The sequence below is a fragment of the Podarcis filfolensis genome (genome assembly GCF_964270895.1).
Source record: "Podarcis filfolensis genome assembly, chromosome: 7".
NCBI lineage: Eukaryota > Metazoa > Chordata > Lepidosauria > Squamata > Lacertidae > Podarcis > Podarcis filfolensis.
The window spans coordinates 47,293,999-47,316,151 of record NC_139603.1 but is presented as its reverse complement, the minus strand read 5'-3'; the positions used below and the strand labels follow the sequence as shown (position 1 = coordinate 47,316,151).

The 22,153-nt window shown below is 42.7% G+C and overlaps 1 long non-coding RNA gene across 3 annotated transcripts in view; it reads right to left on the bottom strand.

The window, feature by feature from the left end:
* The window catches only part of LOC310766661, a 55,699-nt gene extending 39,294 nt beyond the window's left edge, over nucleotides 1-16,405 (bottom strand). For 2 of the 3 annotated variants that reach the window (XR_014550317.1, XR_014550318.1), the window contains exons 1-3: nucleotides 16,278-16,405; nucleotides 14,636-14,766; nucleotides 8,870-8,945 (exon numbers count right to left, since the gene is read on the bottom strand). This is a non-coding gene — a long non-coding RNA (uncharacterized lncRNA). Of the gene's footprint in view, nucleotides 1-8,760; nucleotides 8,946-14,635; nucleotides 14,767-16,277 lie in introns of those variants that run through there. The other variant, XR_014550319.1, reaches the window with a different exon arrangement.
* Between the last annotated feature and the right edge of the window lie 5,748 nt (nucleotides 16,406-22,153).

Sequence of the window (22,153 nt, the reverse complement as noted above, 5' to 3'; positions counted from 1 at the left end):
ATAACAATCCTGGACAGTTAAAATGACTTATATGCTGCTGTTGTTAGTGGATGTCTTCTGGGTTACCAAGACAGCCTGAGATTGGCATAAGGTGCGAACAGGACCGTGGCTGATAAAAGTTGTGGCAGCAACAGGAGCAGACAAAGCTATTCATGCTTTCTGCTTCTTTTAAAGAGAAAACAGTCATTTGGTTCACAGCATTTGAACTTGAGGAGAGGTGGGGATTTTAAATATTGCTGCAAATGGGTCACACCTCTTCATTCATTAAATTAAAGGAAAGCACTACCTCATAGAATTGTAGAGTTGGAAGGGACCCGGGGGGGTCATTAAGTCCAGCCCTCTGCAATGCAGGAATCTCAAATAAAGCACCAATGACTGCTGGCTATCCAACCTCTGCTTAAAAACATCCAAAGAAGGAGAGTCCACCACCTTCTGAGGGAATCTGTTCCTGCCTCATGCAAGTCATGCCAGAAGATGTGCAATGGGTTCACCCTGCAGCCCTACAAACTCAACACAGCCATCAACCTCAAATTGGACACTGTTCCTCTGTTCCTTCTAGCATTTTATTGTTCAGAATTTAGCTTGTGCTGTTTGCTGTTCCTAGTATTAAGATCTTTTTTATATATATAAAAAAATCACTTTCCCATGATGTGACTGAAAGGTGACAGGAGGCGGCTAGGAGTCTGACAATCTGCACAGCATCCTCCCCTTATACCATAGAGGCTGCTTGTACCAGACAAAAACTAGTAGCGATTTCTCACCGTTGTCAAAGGCCAGCCACCGCATTTCATGTAATAGACAAAAGGTCTTCACACCACTGCATTCTGTATAACAGGAGTATTCTGTCTCCCTATCTCTCTGCTACGAAATTATTTTAATGGACCCTGTCAAACTTTGTTTCCTAATAACTATGTCTTAATTTATCTCAAGAGAAAGAACAGCATATAACCTCTCACAAATGACTAAGAATATTTGCCCTCAGGGCCAGCTCAAGACATTTTGCTCCCTGAGGCAAAGGACATTTCCACTTTAAATGGCCATGGATTCCCTCAAAGAATCCTGGGAACTGTAGTTTTTTAACACTGCTAAGAGTTGTTAGCAGGCTCCTATTCCCTTCACAGACCAACAAGGCTAGGGTGGTTTAATAATCAATCTCTCTTCCCAGGAAACTTTAGGAATCGTAGATCAGTGAAGAGAATAGGAGGGTCTCCTAACTACTCTCAGCACTGTTAATAAACTAACTTCCCAATATTCTTTGGGGGGAAGCCATGATTGTTTTAAGTGGCATGGGACTGCATTAAATGTCAAGTGCAGACGGGGTCTTTCTGTCTCTTGACTGCCAATATCTGCCTCGCTTCCACACTACACAGTGTATTGTTAAGCACCGTGCAGATGGAAGTATGAGACAATTTCAGCACCCCATTGTTCACACATTAGCAGATAAAAAGGAGTACGAACCACATGCTATTTTAGCTCATCTCATAAAATGTGAACAAGTTCTCTCTGAGCCCCCTTCAATATTCTTCTACATTTACAACCTGTGTAACATTTTCAGTAAGAAACTGAGATTAGATTACAGTTCTGGAAAGTAGAGCATTGGCCCTTTTAAAAATGTCTGTTGTTAACAGCCTTGCCAAATTAATTATATGTCCCTAAAACTGAAATTATTTCTGTGCTGGGAAACAGTCATATCTCTCTGCCCCCTCTCTTCGTTTGGCAAGTGTAAAGACTTCTTTCAATCAAGCATTTCCAGTGCAGTGCAGTTAGGGATATAATTGAATAGGTTGTAAAATGTACAATATGTAGCATTTGGAGGCCAGTCTGCTAGGGTTTTTCTTCAAGAAGCCTGGGTTACTGCACTGCATCTTAACTGTCAAGCTATTTTTTTCCTTGCTAGGTTTCATTTTGTGTTATTTCTTCACCTTTTGGAGACCCCTTACCTCTCCCCTCTTAAATCTACACTCACCACCGAGCAGACATAATCCAAGATTTTCAGTAAATCAACACTATATGCTCCCTACTGACTAAGAGAATTTGATACTGACAGATTATTACACCTAGAAGAAAAATACTGCCATAGTTTCTCTAACATTATTTGCCTGGAAGTGAGAGCAGGGAGAGAGACGTGTGTGATATCCATTATGAATGTAACAATGCCAGTATTCTGCTGTAATAGAATTATTTTTAATTTATATTTCATGACAGAGAACATAGGTTTCACCATGAATCTCTTTCCCCATCTTTAGCACATTTTGGCCACAAGGTCCTGGAGATACAATTAGCCTCTTTAATCACTGTGATTATTTAGACCACAACAATGCCATTGTTTTAGCTCATGAGATCTATCCAACACAATAACATTTTGTATTTATATGAACGACAGATTATTCCACTTGATAATCTCAACAAGCTTTGCAAACATTTAATTAATGCAGCCTCTTAATGGCACTGTGAAGTAGGTAAATATTCCTTTCTGTATTTTACCAAGAAGAATGCTAGATGTCGCAGTAGGCTGAGATAGTGTATACATTCCCCTCCCTCAGAGCAGGAGGAATGGAGAATTTCATGGGAGATTATTTCAAGATCCTGCACAATAGGATATTCTGATTCAAGTTTGTTGCAAAAATTCCTTGGAAACCAAGGTCCAGTTTGGGGCAAGAGAACCCCAGCAGAGATTTAACATGGCAAAACCTGCAGCAAAGAAAAGTGTGGAAATATAGACTGTAAAACCTTTAAAGTGAGCCCTTTCCAATGAACTCCAAAATGTCCCCTTTATAAAGCTCCTTCCAAAGTTTCCTACTCACCTTAGCATAGAAAAATGTTTGGAAAGTTATAAAATGGTTTATTTACAAACTCTCCAAAGGTCAGATTCATGTGGTCTTCCATACAGCAGTAAAAAACAAACAAACATTGAACAGGCAGTAAAATGTAGCTTGGTTACAAAATGGTAAAAGTTCCTAAACTATTGGTATAAGAAAACACTGTTTTCTTTCTCCATTCTGGTCTGAAACAAAAGAGGCTGGTTAAAGCCATGCGGCTGGAGGGAACAATTCAGAGCTCCTCACACACCATAAAGGCTGAGGGAACAAAGGCTTGGTCATCTATTTCTTCTCAAGGTGAGGGGAAGCGGCATAAGCTAATACTAAAGCAGGACAGCTTACTCTATGACATCAACCCCTTCATGCATTCATTAGACTCAAGCATGCTGGTTATATGAGGCTGGTTTAACCCACAAAGTATTGGTATGGTGGGCATTTGGCTAGGGCTGCTTTCAGAAGTGTCCATTACCCAATGGTTGTTCTTACTCAGTAAGCTACAATGAGAATTGCAGCTGACTTTCCCTACTATCAAGAGTGCTGTACTTTTCTCTATGAGTATGTCCCAGTGGGGCATATTTGCTTTGGGTGCAGTCCTTCTGAATGTTTTAACTGGGACAAAAATGCTCATCTAGCTAAGAAATAAAGGTCTACAACACCATAATGCTGTAATGACTAATGGGCACCTAATTTCAGTTGGAATTCTTTTGCCATTCTTTTGCCAACTGTTAAGGACCCATCTGTTTACCTTGACCGCTAGTACCAGTTCTGATGCCTTGGTATGAAAACATTTTACTGAATCTCTTTGTTATTGTTGCAAATGAAAAGTGGTGTATAAATTTGCTAAATAAAGAAATAAATTTCATATATTTTTTCTTTAAAAACAAACAAACACACACTTCCTGGTCACTTTTAGCAACCAGATGATTTTAGCAACATCATTGATGACAGTGACTGCAAATGGTCTTTTAAAAATCTTTTTTAAAGCAACATTATGGTGGTTTTTTTTAATGCAATTTCTCCTATAACCCTTCAAAACAGCTCCAGCTGTTGGCAGTACATAAGCACTTCCCAGTTCCACTGGGGAATCTGTCTTACTGCACAGAGACCAGTATGTAGACAGTAGCCTTGAGCAGGGATGGAAGGATAAATTATGTTGCATGAATCCTCCCTTCCTCTGTGAAGGGACCGCAGAGAAAGAGGAAGGCAAATTGGGCTCTGAGACTGCACTGTTGCTATCTTTCTGAGCCCTAATTTCTTCCCCTCCCAACACAGCACACTTCTGCACACCAAAGGAAAGATTAGCAGCACCCTCCTCTTCCCCTCCGAAGTCACTGGATGGGGAAGGGCAAAATCCAGCTGTTTCTTCTCCTTTGCCCCTGGGAGAAGAGATTTCCCCCAAAGTTCACCTTCCCACCATCACCACCCCCACTGGTTTTCACAGGGATCCCGGTCACTTGTATATATTAACAAAGCAATAAACTTTTAGAAAACTTATTTAGAGCAATAGGTACAGTCAGTCATCATTTCCATTTACAGGCCAAGGCCACCCATTGAATCCTCCTTAGCAAAGGAGGTATTTGAACTCAGGTTGACCATGCTATTTTCTGGGATTACATTGGTTAATACGCTGTGTTTAAATCCCCAGCATTTTTGTAAGATTAAGTCCTAATAATGACTCTTTAGATTTGCACAGTAGCATAGCACACGGCTGGGGCTATACAAATATGATAAAACAAAATAACTGTATCATTAACACCAATCAAAACATCATTTTGTGATAAATCCACATGCAAATTGCTCCCCCTTACTCCAGTTTGTTTACTTATTTTTTTGAAAGGAACATTCACTGAATGATTCGCCGTTAATGGAGAAGAGAAGATTAAGAAACAAAAACAGTAGCTTCAATCCATCATTAGGGAATTAATCAATTGGCAACCAGTGCAGGCAGCTATTTAGATCTGTGGCCTGAACAGCTTAATTGGGAGAAGCATGTTAAAAGGTCTAGAATGATGTTCAAAGGAACATAAATAGTACATTTTGGACTTCTCATCTGGCTTTGATTTAACAGTTTCTATACCAGGCACTTTAGGAAGAGAGCAAGAAAGAGAGAACACATTCTAGGCCTAATCAGAATAGTCTTTCTTGACCTCATAACAAAGGGTCATTTGCATTTAAAAAAAGTAAACAAAAATAGCTTAAAAAGGGTTTGACTCCTCAGCATTTGAACATTTTTGCTAGCTATCTCTGAAGAGTACATTAATAATGATAAAAACACCCAGGAAAATCAATCGAAAAAAGAAACACACAACAAAAGCAGACAGATTCCACTCCCCACATCTCCAAATATTGAGAATATCCAGGGCAGCACTCCCTGGGTTTGATTTATTTTTGGGTGGGGATAAGGACTAGGCATAATCCAGGCAGAGGCATCACTACCTCAGTTCAGGACTCCAGAGAGATGCACTTGGCACCAGCAAGGTGCCTTCAACCAGTCTCTCTCTTTCTCAACTTACCCCTCGTTTTGTCTATGCTCTAAAACTACTTGGGTGCTCAGACAAGGAAGGAGGGTGTTAGGCAGATAGAGAGACACTGTTGGACTCAAGCCCCTAGCAACCCCAGCTAGCATGGCCAGTGGTGATGAGAGAGTTCTAGTACAACACAACATCTGGAGGGCTACAAGTTGAGGACAGCTGCTTTACTCTCTCTCACTCTCTCACACATGCACAGACACGCAACACAAACCTTTATCAGATCTCCTTCTCTTAGATGGGCAAGGGAGTCTGTGTAACCTTTCTGAAGCTTTGATGATGTGTGTGTCCCCCCCCCCCCCCGCAACTTCTACACATTCTATACAGATGTCTGAGTATTTCCCAACCATTAGCAATCTCCATTTTCGAGCAATCTCCTTAGCAAAGTCACAATAAGGTTTTTACTCAGTTAATGGATAGGTTACACTTGAATAGTTTCCCCTTCCTGTTCAAGGTATGGTTTCCATCCGAAAGCAAGACCATGCCCCAGAATGCCTAACAGGGCTCAGCCTATGAAATGTGTGTGTCCTACCTATCTAAGGAACAAATTATACATGATATTAAATGTATCTTTGCATTTAATGTGCACTTTTTAAAAAGCATAATTATCAGGACTACCGCAGACAAGGAGGAGCAGCTCAATTTTCCCTGCTGCAATAGTGGCAAAAATTGCTCCTTTGAAGCTGCTCTTTGCAGTTTGAAGAAATCCCCCCTTGCCACCAATGTGCGACAAGCCAGTTCCCTTCCCAACACTCCATTCTGTTCTTCAAACATACTGTCACACTTTGGTGTGACCAACGAAGAGAAACCCAAAGGCTATGCAGACAGAAGCTGTCTTGATAATTATTGATATCTGTGGCCACCAGGTACAGGAATAAGTTATGCCTCCCTACTGTGTGCCCAGGTGCACACCTACTTCATACATCCCCATAACTCACTAAAATAGTTTCTGTCACTAGCAGTGTATAGCCCATCTTAGGCTGGTCAATTAGCCACAGCTGTTCATGGCTAGCCGGCTCCACTCACCTCTCACTAGGACTACTGCAATGTGCTGTACATGGTTCTGCCCTTGAAGATGGTTCAGAGACTGCAGTTAGTGCAGAATGCATCTGCTGAATTGGTAAGCGAGGAAGCCTGATGGGACAGTGTGACACCAGTCCTGAAAGCCTTGAATTGACTGCCAGTGTGCTACCATACCCAATGTGTTACTACAAGCATGCAAAGCCCTGAACAGCTTTGAGCCCAAGTACCAAAAAAGAGTGCATTTCTGTATAACACCATATTGGGCCCTACAGTTGGCAAGGATGGCACTGCTAATGGTGCCACCGCAGGGTGCTATCTCATTGGCATTGACAGGGCCTTCTCAGTTGCAGTTTACCATTTGCTGAATGCCCTCTCTGGTGAGGTGCATCTGTTTTCCTCTTTATTAACTTTCAGGAGCATTCAAAACATTCCTGTTTACCAAGGCATTTGATGGCTGAATGTTTCTGTTCCTCGCAACCTTGAAATGATTAGCTGTGAGAACATGTGATTGTTTTTTAAATGGTTCTAAATTGTTGTTGTTGTTGTTGTTTTTACAGCATTGTTTTGTTGTTTTTTGCTGCCCTCGGTTCCTTGGTGAGGAAGTGCTGGATTTAAAATTAATAACTAAACAGATAAAGCAAAATAAATAAATTAAATAAACAAATCGATCTTTTGGTGGTTAGTTTTATAGTTTGGAAATATGGCCCAGATCAAGAAGTGTATGGTACAACTTCACACGTGTCTGCCATTAGGGCAATCTGGTATCTATCTATGAGACACATCTTCTCGGCGCAATCGCAAACACACTCTTCATTAGTAACAGAAAACGATGCATGTGGTTACCTACCGCAGTGTGAACATGCTGCTGCCAGAAGACTTTCACATGGAATTGCTTAGCTGAAGGCCCCTAAATGTTTTAACATCTCCAGGAGACAGCACCCTGACAATGTAAGTAAACCCAACAAACCTTATGAATGTATTGTACATGACGTTTATTTTGGAGCAAACATGTTGCCCTGCATTCCAACCCCCTGGAGGCATGGTGCCATCCTCTTTATTCGTCAAGAGTATGCCCAAATCCCAGAGTTGGCTGATCTGCAGGAGGCCCACACGTTCCCTGTCTCTGAAAAGAAAATCCAGAAGGCAGCCTTCAGAGTTTATCCAAACACAATGGTTGTTGGACAGACTAGACATTTTGAGACGCTTCATAAAAGTGGTGTTTGATGGGTATTTGGCTCTTCTGTGGTGGTGAAGCAAAAGTCTATCTTGATATTTAGGAACAATAGCTGGGCCAATTCCATCTCATTTTTTAATGCAGAAAAAAATAAATCATAAGAATTCAATTGATGCAAGGCCATATTGTGGGCTATATCCAGAAACAGATTTCTGTTTTAAGTCACTCCCGTGAGTGCGGAATAACAACAGATATGTAGGGGTGAAGCCAAGTCTCAAATCTGATTTCCTAATCAAATTGAAGTGTTTTCTTTTATGTTTGACCTACTTGCCTTAGAAGCTGTTGGCAATTTCTCCATAGTCTTATTATGCATTTCTAACACCCCTAATTATTTGTAAGGTGAACCGCACGGCTCAAATAGTTTAGAATCGCTTTCTTGCCCCTGAACCGTAGCATCACTTGCGTGGTGTATTTGGATCATCAGAATTGAGAACCAAGATAGGAAGCTCTTGGGACACAGTGTGCATCGAAGCTCTTCCCACTTCACTATTCATGTTGCTGATCCTAGCTTCTTCTTCTAAAATAACACACAACTGATTGGTTAGAACAGCAGAACTGGAAGGGACCAACATACTGTATACAGCCCGTATTGTGCACCTCAGCAGACCACAGAGCAACTCAGATCCCAGTGTGCTGTAGCAAGAAGGAGAGGATCCCTGCAAAAGCACTTATCTCAAGATTATCGGAGTAAGGGAACCCACATCCAGAGGAAGCAAAATTACTGCACAATCACTAATCAGCATAACCTGGTAAAAAATTCCTTCGCAACTTCAAACAAGGCAACCTCTGAGAGTTGTGTGGGGCTTAATGCATTTTTGTGCTTGGTTATTAATCCTGTTTTTATTTATTCTTTCTCCACCCATTTGTTACCTGCCCCAAGTGTTTAGCATATGCTGGACTATAAATTTAAATAAATAATACATTGGTAGGCTTCTCCCCCACCCCTTTGGCCATTAGAGCATTTCAAGAAACATTCTTCTTTCTTGCTGGTTTTTCAACTTAATACTCCAATCACAGAAGTCTCGGTCTAAGCAGAAAAGCTCTGGAAGGAGACAATAGGAAAATGGAGAGCATGGCAGAGGCACTAATGGGAACATAGTGGCGTTTTCTTCACCTCTTTCACTGCTCCTGCCCGCCCCCCTTGCCCATTTTTAACCACATATGTACTCTCAATTTCCCAGGCTAACTACAAAGCAGTTCTGAAATGTACAAGACAAATAACAATGTCAGTCAAGAACAGCAACTGAAGCTAAGTGGCAACTTACTGTGCACAAAGGTAGAGCAATAAAGTAAGCACGTGACAGAGATCCTTTGAGGGCTGGTGGCGCTGTATTTTTCCGCCTTTAAGAGAAACAGCAGTATTCTGTCACTAACATCGGCAGGGCCGGGTGAAATACACAAGTTTGACTGCAGAGAAATTCTTGGCATTTTCATCCGGCCCTCTTTTTTTTTGCGGGGGGGTGGGGAACCCTCAGCCCTGCAAAGGGGACAGTTCTTAACAAAAGCCGGCAGCAGCCACCTCTTCATGTCAAGCTGCCCTAAAACAGCATGTGTGGGGCTCTTGTAAGAGCGTGTGCTTGCAGCTGGAGGGATTGTAATAAGGTTGGCAATTTCTCTCCCTCCATCACCAATGGAATCACTACTATCACCTCCATCAGTTCCCCCTCCCCACCCTACACTATCCACCCAAAATCCCCCAGAAAGCTTCTCTTGACCTTGTCAGTTCTTTTCACAGCCCTCCTTTTCAAATATACAGCCGGACTAGTTAAATGTATTTATTACTGTACAGTGTTACATTTGTGCCTGCTATTTCACAGGCCTGACTCCTGCGCTTTTTCGCTGCAGTGTAACATGCAGATATTAGCAGATGATTGTACGTATTTCCTTGCTATGAAAAGCTTTATTTCTGCAGATCAAGCTGTTGTTGGCAACCCTATTTGTACCCTACCACTCCTCCTGTAAGCGTCAGGTGGCATACCTGGGTCTGTCTCCTTATATTATTAGTATTATTTTATTTTCTCCACAACGGCCCTGCTAGGTAGTTATGCTGAAAGACCGTGGCTTGATTCGAACTGAGATCTTCCCAGCCCAGCTGTCTGTACACCACACCAGCTGCCATCAATTAAATATATATATATCTCCCCTGCTTTAGATGCAGGGACTCTAATGTGCACAATGAAACTTTTTCATGCATGGAATCATATGCTAAAGGAATAAAAAACTCCTGCCTGGCCTTTCCCAGGATATGTTTTTACTGAGTGAGAGGCAATATACCAACACACTATCATCCCTAACAACTAATGCAATACAGGAGTCTATGTGCCCTATGGAGTTTGCTCCTATGGCAACAAGCTCTTTGCTTCTCCAAGAACGATTCCTTCCCACCTCCCAAACTCTCCCAGGAGCTGGACAAATTAAGGACTTACATGCAGCAGCTGAAGCAGCTGACATTCTAGGTGAAGGAGATGGAGGAAGTGACTACCGAAAGGGTGAAAGTGTAGGGCAGTATGGTGCACGGAGCGTTGCACTAGCACTGCGAGTGACCCACCTAGCCACATAGTTCACTGGCCTTGAGCCAGTCACAACCTCTTAGCCTGACCTACCTCACAGGGTTGTGGGGCAGATAATATGGGAGGGTGACCACATATGCCAGTCTCAGTTCCTTGGAGGAAGGCAGCTAAAGCAACAATAACTGAATGGAGTGAATAATATGGAAGCCACTGACAAAGAAAGGTGAATATCACGGTCACTTCACACAATAACAAACGGCAAACTCTGGTATCCTTTTAGTGTGCAACGGGGAGTTTCCTCCAATCTCAACTTCCAACAAGTGCATCTCTATGATACACTCTATGATTCTGGCATTTGTCACACTCACATTTTATTTTTTAGGCGTATGTATTTAAAACGCCCTATGTGGATATCTAAAACGAATCTCAGGTCAGATCCGCACCAGGCATTGAAAGCATATTTAAAGCACATTACTTCCCCCAAAGAACCCTGGGAACTGTATTTTCCTCCTTACAGAGCTTAACAAACCGTTGTGCAGCCTTTTAGCTGCAATACCATTGTGAAAGATTGCCCGCAGCTGTCATTTGCAAAGGACTGCATCAATTTAGTGCAATCCGTTCTAAACAACAACAATGACAAAAAAGGGGGAAAGTGGTGGCTGATGTCCACATAGCAACTCAACACCTGTTAGTTGTAAAGGTGTGGTATTCAGGTTGAACCATGAAAGCAGATAGTGATTCAAGGTGTTCTGCGCTGTGTTGAATTCCTAAACATGTTTGCTCCTTCATATGATTCACTACGATTAAGTTTGAGGATTCTAACTTGAAGTCTTCATGTTTGCAAAATGTGTTTCCTTTGCCTGCTTTTATTTTCTAACTTGCAGAACTTAAAAGGTCTTTTCAGTTCCAGTTGACCAAATTGCCAGTGAACAAGAAAGAGAATTTGGAGGGGGGATAGCACAAACATACCCTCCTGATTTTTATCAGCCTGACAGTATCCCCAATCTACACTTCTTCAGTACAACAGCAATGAGTAAATCATTCCTGGATGTACGACTGCAAGCCATGAATCTCCTTATCAACCCTGGATGCTTCCCCTCATCTCCAAAACCCAATACCCTCTTCTGTGATAAACGATGGGCCTCTCAGCTATAATTCTCCATGTTTAGGATAATATAAAATTATGTGCCATGCATATTAAAGGAACACAGACACTCTCTATTAATAGAAATTAATGCTGTTGTTACCAGATTGTACTTGGGCTGCCTCTGACAGATGAAGCAAAGCAAAAGGCTGGGAGGAGCTATTTGATTCACAATAAATAGATACCAAGATTTATGATTAAAATAGAACATCTTAATGATTTACCATAGCAATGAAACCAATAGGCTGGTGTTTCAATCCGATATCCACAAATTTGTATAATCCTCAGGGTAAAACAATTTAATGTGCTGTCTCTTTTATAGTTACAAAAGGCCTTTCATATGATCAATTATACATAAGAGTATAATAAATGTAACTTTCTTCATACTAATCACATCTAACTTAAATTCTCTTGTTGGTCTTTGGAGTGTATGTAGCATTCCCCATAAAGTTTTTAGTCTCTGCTCTTAGCAAAAGTTAATATGCCCAGAACTTTCAGATAAATCATCAGTACAAGGGTCTTTATACCCGCACAACTATTCACACAATTAGGGGCCACCTCCTCCTGTGAAAGACCCTTGCTTAATACAATAAACTTGCTCTTTTGTCTTAAATGGTACTAGGGCTATCTTTTGCTGAAAAGGCTGAGTTTCATACTATGCCCCATGCATGGAATCATAGTTTAATTCTCTGAGTTATCCATCACCAGCAGAAGCATCTCCTTGGAAGAGCATTCATGCTCCTGTAGTGGGAAAAGATCCTTCTTATTCTGGGACATGCTGGCGCCTGGAATGCAAAACCAAAGTTGTGCTTGTGCATGCACACACATGCATATATAAGGTAAAGGGACCCCTGACCATTAGGTCCAGTCGTGGATGACTCTGGGGTTGCGGCGCTCATCTCGCTTTATTGGCCGAGGGAGCCGGCGTACAGCTTCCGCGTCATGTGGCCAGCATGACTAAGCCACTTCTGGCAAACCAGAGCAGTGCACGGAAACGCCATTTACCTTCCCGCCGGAACGGTACCTATTTATCTACTTGCACTTTGACGTGCTTTCGAACTGCTAGGTTGGCAGGAGCAGGGACCAAGCAAAGGGAGTTCACCCCGTTGCGGGGATTCGAACCACCGACCATCTGATCGGCAAGCCCTAGGCTCTGTGGTTTAACCCACAGCGCCACCCGCGTCCCGAGTACATGCATATCTACTTCACGGCAAAAAGATATAGCAAGAATTTGGCACCTCGAAAGTGTCCCCTGAGCCAACCACAGCACTGTGCTTCACATTAGGGTGACCCTGAACCTGCTATGCCCTACACTTGTGTTTTCCCCTTTTTACTTCTTCCAGAAACACAACTATTTCACACTTGGGTGCAAAGGCATGCCTGAGACTGAGTTTGTGTATGCAACTGGGGGCTACAGCCAATCACAGCTCCCTGACACTTGCCTCTGTATGACACATTCACTGCCACATTCACATTTTACATGTTTGGACACAGACACAAAACAACTTAGATGCATACCTAATGTGCAAAGTGTCATCCACTCCCTGCCCTCCTCTGGCCACTGATAAAGCTGGCCTTAGATTAAATGGTGCCCTGAGTAAGGAATATATTTGGTGCCCCTTCCATTCAAATTTCCATTTCTTTCAATTATCTTGGGGGAGGGGTTATTGTATTTATTAGGTTTTATACTTTGAAGGTAGTACATAAAAGCAACATAACAAAACAACAACAAAACAACAAGAAGAATGTAAAGTAAACATGTGGGAAAGAGTAAGTAATATGACTTGAGATAAGTGAGAGGTTATCGTAAAAATGTAGAGTATGTCTTCACAGATCTTGGGTTGTTTTTATTTATTTATTGTCTTTATAGCTCATCTTTTCTCCAGAGAGCTCAATGTGACATACATGGCTCTCACCCTCCTTATTTAATCCCCACAACAACCCTGTGAGGTAGAGATGAGGGGCAGTGACTGGCCCAAGGTCACCTAGTGAGATTCATGGCCAAGTGGGGATTTGAACCCTGGCCTCACACGTCCTAGTCTGATAAATTGTGTGTGCATGGATCTGATCATAGCCACATACACTATTTGTTGAAGTGACACGGATATTGTATATTTCCACACCAAATTAAAATAGCAACCGTATTAATTAGCACATTGCTGGTCATGCTCATTTGTGCTGGCAGCTTTACTAGTGAAGATGAACAGTTTTATCTTTTAGCTGCTGAGTGCATAGCCCAGTTGAGTAGATAGCCCATTACAGTTTATCACCAAGCCCCAGACGGCTTGCCTCTAGGTCTTAGCTTGGGACACTCCCACTAACTCTCACTGTTCCTGAGGTTTCCATTCCACCAAGACCAATAACAAATTTCGCCAACAGCTCCATAAGAGCCCCAGCAGCAGCCAGATGTGGCGGAAGACAAAGACTACCATCTCTCTGCTTCCAACATTATGAGGCTAAAACCAAATCTAATCTAGGATTCTACCAGCCCCAATAAAGGCCTCACATCATTCACCCAAATACTCAGTCACATTCATATTCTCACCTTAGTTCATCAGATACCAATTCCCAGCTCCCACCTGAAAAGCGGTCAGACTCCAACCCCTTCCCCACTGTCCCTCACCTAGGACAGCACTGCACGCCCCCAAGGTCAGACAAAACACAACCAAAAAGGGGTGGGGACCCCCACTCATGATGTCCTCAATCAATGCACAGCAATTCTTTACAGCTCAAGAAATAGATGTGAAAACTCCAGTTCCCTCTCCAGTAGTTCTTGATGCCAGATGCTGTTGATTGGATGATTGGAGGGCAGGCAATATGTCTCAGTAAGAAATAGACAGGTATGGCCAATTCATACTTCCTGGAAGTAGGAAGCCAGAGGTTCTCAGCCGCCACACCTCGCTTCTGATTATCCAAGTGCCGCCCATCCTCTGCTGTGTCCTGTGATGCAACTACTGTTCCTGACTCCCCTTGGCTGTTCAGAGGGAAGGGTAACCAGATTCTCACTATCACCTCACTGTGGGCAATGAACATCCAAGCTAGGAATACAGGCTTCATGTTGGTTATTAAGCCAGGAGGAACATACCTTGGTGTATTATCTTGGTGCCTTGACATTAAGCCACAGTCCCCCACTTCAGACATAACAGGCAACTGTGGCTTAATACAAGCCAGAAATGAAGTTCTGAAGCAGCACATAAGGGTAAGAAAGGAGGGCATAGGGAGGAATGCTCAGCTCCAATGCATCTTCCCAGCTTCGTAAACTGTGGTTTGTAAAGCCCTGAACAATTGCCCAAAATGTGCCAGTAAGTCGCAAATTAAGTTCCTAGGAATAGAACACTACCCACATAAATGGCCATTGATTGGCAATCCCAGCTTACCTTTGCAAGTGCAAATATCTGAGCTTTCGTGATATGTCCCTTCATCATCCTTGGCATACTGTTCTGAATAGACACATCCCTCCAGCTTTTGAACATGTTGCCTTAAAGTCTGGCACCTTTTTGAAACTAGGCTGTCAGGAAAGGAAAAATGAACAAGAACATTGTAATCTGTTTCGACCATTGTGAAGAGAGAGACATCTGGTAGGCCACTTGGAAGTCAGCCAGCGATGAAGGCTTCAATTAAAATAATGAACGCTTTCTCAGGAGTAGCACCCAACTCATTAAAGAAGCCCCCCATGTGACTTCTCATGTCATCAAAAGAACATCACTAGAGGGGGAAAAACAGGCTAGTGAAGGAGAAAGAAGGGGGACAAGTACAAGAGGATAAAATGGATTTTTAAAACCTATAAATGAATAATATGTTTCTCAGATGTTCTGTAAAGACTTGGATTGGAGCAGACTCACACAACCATCTTTTTTTACAGAATTAAAGCAGCAGTTGTGGCGTGATATTTTTGGTATGCTGCACAGTTCTTGTGAATGTTCCAGCACACTGGCATCATGGTTTACCACAGCCCCATAATTCCTAGAAAAGCAGGTCACACCAGGAAGACACATTCAGCCTTTCTACTTAATAATCACTCAGTGCAATAAAATGTGCAGTGCAGTGGTGTTAATTTTACTTCCTGGTTGGATGGAGAGGATATCTTTATGTGGATAAGGGTATCTTAAACATCATTATTATTGAACTAGTCATTGTCCAAAACCCAGCTTCCAATCCTCAAACAGGAAGATGGAGTTATGGTGTAACCTACACATGTGTTCTCAGAGGCAAACCCACTGAGTTCACTGGGGCTTACTCCCTGGTAAGCGGGTCTAGGATTTCGGCCGAAGCAGCCAGTGGAATATTTTGAAAGCATGCAGGAATGTCAACTGGGGTCTAGATGTCTGCTACACCTCATCACAGTCTAAGCCTGAAGTTGGATCTGAATGTGTTTTGATGCTGGATCACATAAGTCTAGCAACATTCAGGTGTGGGCATTCCTATTAATTTCTCATAATATTGTTCAAGCAAAGTTAGACATCGAGCATTATTCTCTCCAGGCCATTGATAATGACAAAAATAAGCAAAGCCTATGTCGCTCTACAAGTGCTTAATAAAAATGCGGTGCTGAACCACGCTACCCTAATTTGGAGCTGTGGTCATCCAGTAATGGAGTAAGGAAGGCTTAAATTAGAGGCTCGGCATAGCAGAATGCAGTTGCTAATGAGCCAGCACAGAAGTTCCTTCTCAAGCTCATTTAGAGTTTGTAATGGCAATTGGTTCATGACATTGTGAGGTCATTATAGTGGCCAAATTATTTTAGTGCAGCTCTTCAGAGACCTTGTTATGAAGCCAATATGAGGTGATATTACAATGGTAAAATTATTTCCACGCACACTTTGGAGAAAGCAGCACTACAATGCTCTTAGGGTGAAACTGCACTGCAAGATTACAATCTGAAGTGAGAGCACAATGCAAGTCTGTGGAGATTAGACTCAATTATGATGTCAAAACAAAATGAAAAAATGTCAATGCAAGTTATACCATTAAGGTCGAGACTTAAACCTAGGAAAGCTCTGCATTAAAATCCCACGTTACCTTTAAATCACATTCTTGTGCTTAGGTGTTGCAGCATGCATGCTGAATGCTTTGTTCAGCTGTCTTGCGCCAGTAGGGCACGAAATGTTCCACAGGTGATCACTGTTGCCGAATCGTGCAGGAGTTGACTGACTGACTTAACTAAAAAAGACCCAAGGAAATGTAGCATTAATAGTTGCAGCTTAGCAACGGCACAATAACACATGCTTCAATGGTTCTTCTAATAATATCCTCCTCTTCCCTCTCCCAGGAATGACCCTGGCACCAGTAGGCAGATAAGGATAAGAACTGAATGGTGCAGCAAGTTCCCCCCCGCAAGTGTTGGCCTAAGCTTAGGTAACTCTATGTGTTGGGCCAGCACTGAGGACCCCTAACTTCTTTCAACCTTCCTCTTTCACTGAATTTTCTGAGAGTATTAAAAAGGCATGGGTTGAGTCCTGAATCACATACCTGACTCAGAGTCAGAAATCAAGTAACTGTCACCACGAACACAAGTGGGGCCTCCTGACAAGGTTATGTTTACCAACTGGTGGCCAAATGATAACAAAATTCCATGCCGCCATTTGCCATTATGAAGAGCTTCACATATGGTCTGCACGTAGGCTTAACATTTCTTTAGATGGAGAATCAGATTCATACATAGACAAGAACTTGATGGCTGTTTTGCTGCCTTCATTAACATTGATGGGGCAGTCCTTCCAGGTAAGAGCTCAGTATGGATAGAAACCATAAAACTATAGATTGTGGCAACTGCAGTCAGATTTCAGGGACTGCAGTGAATATTTCCTTTTCTTTTTCTGTGCGAGCATTTCTTGTATACATTTTGTATACTTCCCCCCCCCCCATCTCATTTCTGTAGCAACTGAATGGGTCTGCTTCAAGTTTTAGATTCAAATTATTACAAACCACATTCCCTGGTACCAAGCTCATGTCAGAAAAATGCAGGTTCTGAATGAGAAAAATGAATTAATTTGGCAACCTCCCAAATCACAGCTCATATATTTCAGCCATAAGGTTTGTAACACTTGGTTTTGTTGTACCTGTTCTTGTAGGGAAGCTTTGTTGGTGGGGTGGGGTGTTACTGCCAAAGATTTGCTCTGCTGCTAAATCTGTTGTCATGTATATGCAAATAGTTAATTGTGTTTTATACCTGCATTATCGGTTGCACTGATTATATCAGCCTCAACCTGTGTATACTGATACCATTAATTAGCATAAAGAGTTATTCCTCAAAACCCCATGGCTGTACCTCTGACTCATTTGTCATGAGGGTAGTAGAAGTCAAGCACAGTGCAGTAATATACCAAATTTAGCCTCTGAGATGCAATCATCTTTATTAATTGTCTAATGTAGCAGAGCCTGATGGAGATAATACCATCCTGCAGGGTGCTGATAACCTCTTACTTGTCTCTTAAGTCATTTGAAGCCTGATACAAAATTGTATCAAAGGAGCTTCCACCCGCCGGGCAATTCCTTTTATGGTGGGGTGATCCACGGAAGGGCCCACCACACTGGTGCTTTTTCATGTGGGTGGATTCTTCAACATGCCACTGATGCAATAATCATGCACTAGTAGCGGGTTTATACTGGACCATCCACACATCATTCTTTGTCATTATTCTGCTATGTTTCTCTAACGTTGCCACATCACTGGCCATCTGGGGGGGGGGGCACTCCTGCACTATAGTGCACCAAAAGTGGGACCCAAAAAATCCCCAAACCCTGGTATATTTGCACTGTAGAAAATAGCTAGATTTCATCCAGACATTATGTGGCATGCAGTGATTGAAAATGAAGCAGTATATCTACCCCCAAACCTTTGCACGTACAAGTACTGTAGTGTTGAAAGCAGCATTGCTTATAACGTCCCAATACCACCATAAGCACAAATAATCACAAATGCACAATTACAACAACATATGGAGGGGCCCAGAGAGCAGACTACATGCCAAAACCATTTCCAGAATCCACTACCTGCACACTGTATTGTGACTCAAATGAGCCAGACTTCTGGCTTCCTAACTATGAACCCCACTGAATTCTGTATGAATCCTGCATGTTAAAGAACAGGGGCCAAACTGCATGGGATGTTCTGTTGCAGGTTTTTTCCCCCACACAGACAGAGATTTAAAAACAGATAAACAAAAGTGAAAAATTTGGCAGAAGACAAGCAGTGCAGGCAGGCGAAGGGGCTGTTTTAACCCTTTCCCTTCTGGTTGTTTTCCTATTGAAATCAGCTCCTGCAGCTTTTTTTTGCTCCATGTCAGAAGAGATACAGGTACTTCTACTTTATTTGTTTAAATGATTTCCTATTCTTCCTGTCCTTATCAAAATGCACTGAAGGCAACTTATAATAAAAAGCAAAACTTGTATGCTTTGGAAGTGCAGAATAATAAATACAAATTGCAGTCAGTAAAAAAATGTGAGTTGAGACATCAAACCGACCTAATAAAGAAGACACTCACTGAAATTATTATTATTATTATTATTATTATTATTATTATTATTATTATTATTAATTTGTACCCCGCCCATCTGGCTGGGCTTCCCCAGCCACTCTGGGCGGCTTCCAACAAAATACGAAAATACAGAAATGCATCAAACATTAAAAGCTTCCCTAAACAGGGCTGCCTTCAGATGTCTTCTAAAAGTCTGGTAGCTGACATCTGGTGGGAGGGCGTACCACAGGGCGGGTGCCACTACCGAGAAGGCCCTCCGCCTGGTTCCCTGTAACTTGGCTTCTCGCAGTGAGAGAACCACCAGAAGGCCCTCGGCGCTGGACCTCAGTGTCCGGGTAGAGCGATGGGGGAGCATACAGCTGTCCCACACAGGGACCAATCCTGCAACCTAGGCAGTGGCATAGCGTGGGGGGTGCAGGGGGGGCCAGCCGCACCGGGCGCAACATCTGGGGGTTAGGGTTGGGGGCGCAAATCCACGGGTTAGGGGGCGCAAATCCACGGGTTAGGGGGCGCAAATTACTTGCCTTGCCCCGGGTGCTGACAACCCACACTACACCACTGAACCTAGGCATTACCAGCACCACACGCTGACCAGCTGAGCTATCCAAGATGATTCCCTAAAGACCCGGGACAGCCTTACCCTGACCCCTGTAGAGGTCCAAGGTGATGTCTGAATTGTCATCAGGGCCCAGGGTGATGTACCTGCGAGAAAGTGTTGAGGCATCTGATCAAGGCCTGTATTTTAAAATGAGCTTAAAGATTTGCAAATGTTTCATGCCAGGCAGAAAACCAGCTGGCTAAGTACTTTTTTTTCAGTTGTTTATCTTCCTGCTCTCCTGCACAAGGGCCCCCCTGATTTATAGCAGTAGCAGGAGACAGATTTCTCAAGGTTGTAAAAGGGAAATACAGGCTGGGAGCAAAGGTTACACTGACCCTACATATTACAGAATACAATCAAGCTGCAAAAACACTAATTAAGAGTTGGTAAATAGTAAGATCTCTGTTTAGATAGAACTTAATACCACGAGTCATCTGTTTTAGCCATTTGTTTTGGAATGCAGGGGCAACAGGGGCAAAAGGTGATCTGGTAATTAAGGTGCCTTGTCGAGGCAAATGTAAGATATATGGCTACTTGTCTGCCATTTATGGATAGAAGGAAATATAGCTCTTTGTCTCCCATAAAAGGTAATAGGAAATGGGTGTATCTTTTATGATTGGTTCTAGCAAACAGCCAATAGGAATTTCAACCAGGCTGATTGGACAGAGGCAGCCAAAGGAGGAGCAAGGGGGCTGGGTTGAGGAAATATAAGTGCTGGCCATCAGGGCTGGAGGGCAGGCAGAGCTTTGGTAACCATATACCACTGTGTCTATCATTTATTTGTCTGACAAATAAATTATTATTTTAATTTCTCTATTGCTGCATTGAATATTTCATTCCAGCTAAGTGTTAACCACGAGCAGGGTGCTACAGTGTAAGCATCATCCCTGCTCCTCTTTGCCCTCCTCCTGGATCGCCGCCTCCAAAGACACTTCCTTCTGGAAGAAGGCACCTGGGGCATCAGCAAGTTATCCTCTGCAGGACAAGCAAGCTCTGGAGGCATCTGCAAAGGCCCTGTCATAGTCTGCAAAAAACTAAACAATGTGAGGAACCGGTGAAACCAATGCTTCGTGCAGGCCATCGAATTCTAGGGCAAAGAGGGCCAAGCCCTAGGATCACCTAGCCCTAGGATCACAGCTAGGCAAGCTGTTTCACAATCTGGACACCACTCTCTGGAACAGATAAGAAGAGGGCCTCCATAGTGGAAGAGAGCCCCATGGCAGGTTTCACTTGTGGGGAGGCAATTCCAAAGGTATTCCAGCAATTCCAAACACAGCTGGTGGGAGGTGATGTTGAGTGGGCAAATGGCCAGAGATGAAAGAGTTAAGAAACTGCCTCTCTCCACCACTCAATATGCCTTTTATTTCAAAAACAACAACAACATGGCCTCTTAAATAGCTGCTTTGGGTTAAAAAAAAAAAAAAGATTGGGGTGGTGGTGGAAACATCTGCAACCAAGCATCACATGTAGTTTGGGCCTAAACATCCACAGTAATTGAAAATGCTTACAAGAAGTAGGGAAACAGCATTTAGAAGCAAGCGGGCCTGTGAGCATAGCTCCCACTGTGCCACTTAGAAAACGGACCCTTCTTCATCTCTTTATCATTTTACTTAAGGTATTGTTAATGTGTGGAATAAACATATCTCCCCAATAAAGAACTGCTTCTAAAACAGGAGACCTGCTTAATGCTTCCATTATTGATCTGTGCAGAGGTGTCTCGTGCCAAATGGCTCGTTCTCTTCTCTGCAGCTCCAAGGAAGCAAGCCGCATTTGCTTTTGGCAAGTTATGAACTCGCGCATTTTATGCAGCACTAATATGAAGCGAATGCCCTTATAAATAATCTACGCAAGCAATCTTTGACATTAATATACTTTTAGTGATACTGAACCAGGGCGGATAAAGTTCAAGAAGAAGACCTACGACATTAAGGCCTCTGAGGTTTGAAAGCTACACAAATGCACTTAAAACAAAACAAAACAAAAACCCTTTACTGTATTTGGTTTTTGCCACCTGCTATTATATTTTCTGTTCACCTCCCATCCACATTCCACTTATAAAAACAGTTTAGTTTTTATGGGAAGGTATGTCAACAAAAGCAATAGTTTGGATCCTGAGAACCAGCAGCAGAAGGTAATTCATAGAAGGGAATTTATTCATCTCTTCTTTCCCCCTTGAAGCCCCCTAAATGTTTCCCGGGGGGGGGGTGTCAAGGGGCCCTCCTGAAGATCGTAGGTGTGTAGGGTGGAGTGCAGGGAGCTTCTGGGGTATGGCTCCCAAATCAAGGAGATTTACCTGCTACAAGTAGGTTTTGGAAGATTCCTTCCTCCTGCCCCCAGCTTCCTGCACCTGATTCTTCACTGTTCAGGAGGAGATTTGTGACCTTCTAGAGCAGAAGCCTTCAACTTTTTCAGAGCCAGCACCCACCTTTAACCCAAACATGCACTTAGGGACCCATTTCTTAATTTTTTACCACATGTTTGTGTTGTGGTTGTTCTTCCTCTGCTGCTCAATAGCATGTCCTGATTAGGGATGTAAGAAGGAATCATTTTCCATTCCTCCCTGTTGCATGAAGTTGTTATGTACTGAAGTTCTCACCCTGGGCCAGCAGGGGGATACTGTAGATAGTTTTCACTCAGGTCCACATATGCAAATAATTGAATTGAAAGGGATTGAACGTGACGTTCAGTGAGTGGATAGTTACAGAAAGCGGTTACAGTTACGTTGTACTGGAGCTCTATATAAGCAGGCTGGCTGAACCCTTCAGTTCAGTTCTGTTCTGGCATGTGAATAAACAAGAGCTGTTCGAAGAATCACTGTG